Genomic DNA, 6,857 nt, shown 5'->3' with positions numbered 1-6,857 from the left:
TGGAGTGAGGGTTCTGTATCTTGCTTCTTTGTGCATTTTTTGCTTATTTTCCTTCAACTTCTCGACTATTTCCTTCACTGAGGCAGGCACAATTTTCTATTTCTTCTTTTGACTTTCTGTTCCAATTTCTTCTTCCATTGGCATTTTTCCTTTCTTCTTATTTGATACTTCTTTACTTTGAGAAGTTCTAGCCATTTTAGTTTTGCAAATTTATGAAGGTCTGAGTCAGTTTTAGAGGCAACTAGAAAAATTTAGGTTTTTGTTTTTAAAACAGCGGGTTGCAAAGAAGAAGGAAGAAAAAGTTAGCAGCAGTTATTGCTCAGAAAACTTCTCATCTTCCTTTAAGAACCACCCTACTTGTATTTCTTTATATTTTCAAATCTCCTTCTAAAATTTTGATTATTTACCTTTGGCAACTCTGCTCTTTTCCTCTTTACACTCGGTAAATCAATTTTTTACCACAATTTACTCATTTTTCATTAAACTCACTGAGTCTTATTATTTAAAGATGTCAAGCCACTCTTAGTTGATTGAGAATTCCTTAGTTGACTGAATGCATTCTATTTTCAATGTGAGAGTCAAAGATTTTCTTATAATTCCTTCACATTAACCATCCCCAAATTTCTTCTAATCTCACAAAATCTATCTTCACTCAGTGGTTTGGTCAAAATGTCTGCTAATTGGTGTAGAGTATTCACAAAGTCTATTTTAATGTCATTTTTCACTACATGGTCTCTAATGAAATGGTGTCTAATTTCAATGTGCTTAGTCCTAGAATGTTGCACTGGATTTTTTGATATATTGATTGCACTGTGTTATCACAGTATATTGGTACATTATGCATGGTTATTCCATAGTCTTTTAATTGTTTCTTGATCCAAAGGATTTGTTCACAGCAACTACCTAATGAAACATATTCAGCCTCTGCTGTAGATAGTGCTATTAAGTTTTGCTTCTTACTAGACCAAGACACAAGCATCCTTCCTAAAAATTGGCATGTTCCACTAGTGCTTTTCCTATCAATTCTGCTTCCAACAAAGTCAGTATCTGAATATCCAACTAAGTTAAAAGTTGAGTTTCTAGAGTACCATATTCCTAGTTTTTGAGTGTTTATGAGGTATCTAAAAATTCTCTTAACTGCAGTTAGGTGTGATTCCTTAGGCTGTGATTGAAATCTAGCACATAAGCGCACACAAAACTGAATATCTGGTCTACTTGTTGTTAAGTAAAGAAGAGAGCCGATCATACCTCTATAGAGCTTTTGATCTACATCTTCACCTTTTTCATCTAAATCGAGTTTGGTGGATGGACTCATTGGTGTGGAAATTGATTTCAGTTTCAGCACATCAAATTTCTTGAGCATATCATGAATATATCTTTCTTGATTGATAAAGATTCCTTCCTCACTTTGCTTAATTTGAAAACCAAGGAAATACTTCAACTCTCCCATCATGCTCATCTCAAATTCACCCTGCATTTCCTTTGTAAAGTTCTTACATAAAGCTTCATTAGTTGCACCAAATATAATATCATCCACATATATTTGTACAATAATTAAATCATTTAGATATCTCTTAATGAACAATGTAGTATCAATGTTGCCTCTATCATATCCATTTTCAACTAGAAATTTTGAAAGCCTCTCATACCAAGCTCTAGGAGCTTGTTTCAATCCATACAAAGCTTTGTGAAGCTTAAAAACATGATCAGACTTTTCAAAATCTTCAAAACCAGGTGGTTGTTCTACAAAAACTTCTTGAATTAATCCATTTAAGAATGCACATTTTACATCCATTTGGTACAACTTAAAATTCATGAAGCAAGCAAAAGCTAGCAGCAACCTTATGGCTTCAATCCTAACTACGGGAGCAAAGGTTTTATCATAATATATTCCTTCTTCTTAGTTGTATCTTTTTACTACTAGCCTAGCTTTGTTCCTAACTACATTTCCTTGCTCATCTACTTTATTTCTAAATACCCATTTAGTACCAACAATAGGATGATTTGAAGGTTTAGGCACCAATGACCATACTTGATTCCTAGTGAATTGATCAAGTTCTTCTTGCATGGCCATTATCCAACTTTTCTCCTTTTCAGCTTCTTCAAAGTTTTGAGGTTCAATTTGAGATATAAAGGCTGAAAACTCACAAGTTTCTCTAGTTGCTTTCCTAGTTCTAACTCCTTGTGAAATGTCACCTATTATTTGGTCTTGTGGGTGATCTCTTACAAATCTCCAACTCTTTGATAGATCATCATGCTGATTTTTTGCTCTTTGCAGATTTTCTAGAATTGGAGTTTCATTTTTTCTTTTAGATGAGCTTTCCTCATTATTTTTATTGTTCTCTAAGCTCATTTCCTCTATTTGTTTTTCTAGAATTTCTATATCATCATCATCATCATGAACTTCTTTTTGTAAAGTGTTTGACTCCTCAAAAATTACATGGACTGACTCTTCAACGGTTAGAGTCCTTTTGTTAAAAACTCTATAGGCCTTTGAGTTTAATGCATATCCTAAAAATATTGCTTCATCACTCTTTGCATCAAACTTCCCTAGGGGTTATTTTCCATTATTCAATACAAAGCATTAACAGCCAAAACTCCTAAGGTGAGAAACATTTGGTTTCCTACCTTTGTAAAGTTCATATGGAGTCTTTGAAATCAAGGGTCTTATTGAGACTCTATTAAGAATATAGGTTGTTGTATTTACTACCTCAGCCCAAAGATATTTAGGTAGGCTGTTCACACATAACATGGTCCTAGCCATTTCTTTTAATGTTCTATTTTTCCTCTCTACAACTCCATTTTGCTGAGGTGTTCTAGGTGCAGAAAAATTGTGATCCAACCCCTTTTCATTGTAAAGTTTTTCAAACTCATCATTCTCAAATTCTCCTCCCTAGTCACTACTTATGCTGACTATAGCTAGTCCTTTTTCATTTTCTACTTTCTTACAACAACTTAAGAATGCTTGTAGAGCATCATTCTTATGAGCAAGAAAGTATACCCAAGTATATCTAAAACAGTCATCAACTATTACAAAGCCATAAGATTTACCTCATAAGCTAGTTGTGCTTATTGGACCAAATAGATCAATGTGCAACAATTCAAGAGGTCTTGATGTTGACACTATTTTCTTAGTCTTAAAGGATGTTCTAACTTGTTTTCCTAGTTAGCAAGCATCACATATCTTATCTTTTTCAAATTTCAATTCCGGCAGTCCTGCAACAAGATTTTTCTTTATTAATTTAGACATTGTATGTACGCTTACATGTCCTAATCTCCTATGCCATAGCCAGCTATCATTTTCAACATTTACAACAAAACAAACTTCACTATTCACATCAAGGTCTTCAAGAAAAATTACATACATATTTTTCAACCTTTTTCCTATAAATGAGATTTTATTTGTACTCATATCAATCACATCACATTTAGTTGAATCAAAGCATACTTTAAATCCTTTATCACATAATTGACTAATACTTAGAAGATTATGCTTTAAGCCTTTAACTAGCAACACATGACTAATTTGAGTTTGAGGATTCTTACCAACCGTACCTATACCATTGATTTTGCCTTTTGAATCATCTTTAAAGGATACGGTTCCTCCCTTTCTCTTTTTCAACTGAGCAAACAACTCTTCATGTCCTGTCATGTGCCGTGAACAGCCACTATCCAAGTACCAAGGCTGTTTCTTCCCAAGTTGAGCTCTTGAACATGTCTCTTTTAAGTTTAGTTCAACCTACAAAATAGAATTTCAGTTTAGGTACCCATACTTTGATGGGTCTTTGAATGTTAGTGTCACGACCCGGAACTCCCATCGAGCCCGTGACAACAGCCGTGACATCTCGATAGGCACTCATTACCTCGAATGCCGATCGAAACCCCGCAAGGCTTAGCATCAGCTTCTGCATCTCCCCAGTGAGCGACAGTTATTAAATCTCACATTTCAAAAAAAATCATAAGTCATTTCCAAATCAAAATAATAAAATATTACTTTCTGGCTCACATGGGCATTTTCGTCATTTTTCTTCAAAAATACCAAAACTCGTCAAAAACATGGTGTAAAAGCTAAATATATTCATACATATTTTAAATTAAACAACTGAAGAATAAAATTACTTTTACAGTGACACGTGAGCCCCCAACTGACTAAGAAGATGTAGGGCTACGAACCCTTACTTTCTAATATGCAACTCCGAGATTAATTCTCGTCTTAATCAACTATCAACAAATTATCCTGAGCCTGAAAAATGTATAGGAAGAAGGGGTGAGATTATAAAATCCCAGTGAGTAGACAGACATCATCAAAATAATCTAAAACCGAGTAATAGGAGACAATTAAAATAATTCATCCCAACTCATATAAATAATTGGCTTTCATCCAATTACTCAACATGGCTTATGCACTTTTCAAAAACTAGGCCCTTGCCAAAAATCCATTCTCGAGGATACCCTGCGAAGGCATCTTACCGAGACCGCCAAGGTTGTTTATTGTCACACACACAAACACATTTCACCTCTGACAACATAGCCGTTCCTCGGCGTTGGTTGAGTCCCAGTTTCACGTGGTGGCCAGCGTGAAGTGTACTCATATCCTACCTCAGGAGTTATCCTACGCGCCTCTCCAGTCGAGGTAAACTCAATAATTGGGAACTGTGCCCCTCTAATTAGGCTAGCCCACGGAACCCTCGTCACTGGAATGCCCACAAATCCTACCTCGGGAGTTATTCTACGCGCCTCTCCAATCGAGGTAAGCTCAATAATTGGGAACCGTGCCCCTCTAATTAGGCTGGCCCACAGAACCCCCGTCACTGCAGTGCCCACTTTATAATCCATCAACCAATAAAATCACAATAGTATAACATGGCTCACTTAACACATTCAAGGCAAATCAAAGCAGTTCACATATTCTTAAAATCATAAAAATAACCAGTCATACCCACATTTATCATAAGCCATTTAATGAAAATCATGGATAAACAATACAATCATAGTATAGGTCTCCAATTACTCTATTTTTGAAATCATTATTAAATTTTCAAAAATTTTATAAAATTATTTTATAAAATCTCATTTTCCCATAAAACACAATAATTTTCCAATTAAACCATTTTTTCATAAAATCACACAATTAAATAAATCTACTCTAGATAATTAAGACGATAGTAAGTTTACTCACTGTTCTAGGAGTCGATATACTCTTATTTTCAGTCCGTGAGTACAGTCCTTTACCCGTATCTAATGGCTCACCACCTAGCCATAATCCATGGCACATATTTCAATTAAATTGTGTCTAACAGTCATAAGCTATTTCAGGCTTGATATATATGCATGATATGAAATGAAAAATGCACAGGTAGCCATCTAGACCCGATATTGACCTAAGTCGATTTTTCATCCAGTAAATTGGCCAATGCGTCCAATTTCACTCCAACTTTCTCCATTTCTTTTCCAATCCCTCAATTCACCAAGCACAACTAATTAACACACAATTAAGCAAATTTATCTTCACTTTTCTTCTTGGAACTTTCGGTCATTGAAGGTTCATGGGGAAAATGGATTCTTTTCTTGTTGTTTTGTTTCTAAACATGTTTAACTAACTCTAAACACCAACATAACTCAAAATCAAACAATTCCAACATCTTTCTCTCTCCATACCCATTTTGACCAGCCATGAATTCATCATGAAAACATGTAATTTAACCATGGAAATTAAGAAAAAATGCATGGGTAAGGTAAATCACTAGCAAAATCAAAGAAATTTTACCTTTGCTTGATCAAATCCTTGAATTCCAACACTTTCTCTTTGATTTTTCCCACCTAGGGTTTGTTCTTCCTTGGTTTCTCTTCTCTTCTGGTTTGGCTGATCACTATGGGAGAAATGGGCTGATTTTTTTACCTTTTTATAAAGAAATAATAAAATAATAAAAACATGACACATGACATTTCCTTATTGGTTCAAATTTTAAATATTTGACTTTTAATTCTTTAATTCTCCACCACACATTTCTCATGTTTATCCATTTCCATGATGAATAAAATCCCTTGGTCTTGACAAGTGTCGGGGGTGAAAATTTACCGATTTGCCCCCGAAGTGGCAAAATTACCATTTCACCTTTATACTCCAAATTATACCGGAATTAAAATTTTTTACTTCTAAACTTCAAATCATACTCCAATACTTAAATCATACTCCAATAAGTCAAATGGACACAAAAAAATCTTTTCTAAAAATTTTCATTTTGTCCCCAAGTGGCAAATGACCATTTTACCCCTAGATAGTGAAAATTTTGGTTTGACTCCAAATTGATCCTCAAACTCCGAATTACCATTTTGAGTCATCCATGAACTGTGAAACTCTTAATTTCACCTTAAAATTCCTATTTGAACTAGTTCAAGGCTTAATCGATTTAATGATACCATTAGGGGCAATATCGTCTTTTAACGATTTCTCAAACTTCCTAAATATGTAACCATTCTATTGAGCATGTAAATGACGTCGTAATTATTTTATAGAACAGGGTTTGACAGTTAGTTGCAGCAAAGGATCCCTTAGGAACCCAAATTTTATTAACTTTCTGCACTTTTCTTTTCTTAAAACAGTCATATGACAAATGACCATGTTTACCACAGTTATAACATGTAGATAACGCTTTAGTTGAATATTTATTATGGTATGCATCTCTTTTTGAAGAGTTATTTTTTAAACATTTAAGAGCTGTGTTTTCATCAAGAGTTATTTGCAAGGTTTCAGACGTATTTTCCAACTCTTGTTTTAAAGACTCAAAGTCTGTTTTTGAGTGTTCTAACTCAGCTTGCAAAATATTTCTTTGCTAAAAAACAGAGGTGAATTCTTG

The sequence above is a fragment of the Theobroma cacao genome, chromosome 8 (genome assembly GCF_053813885.1).
Source record: "Theobroma cacao isolate CCN51 chromosome 8, ASM5381388v1, whole genome shotgun sequence".
NCBI lineage: Eukaryota > Viridiplantae > Streptophyta > Magnoliopsida > Malvales > Malvaceae > Theobroma > Theobroma cacao.
This window is presented reverse-complemented; position numbering follows the sequence as displayed.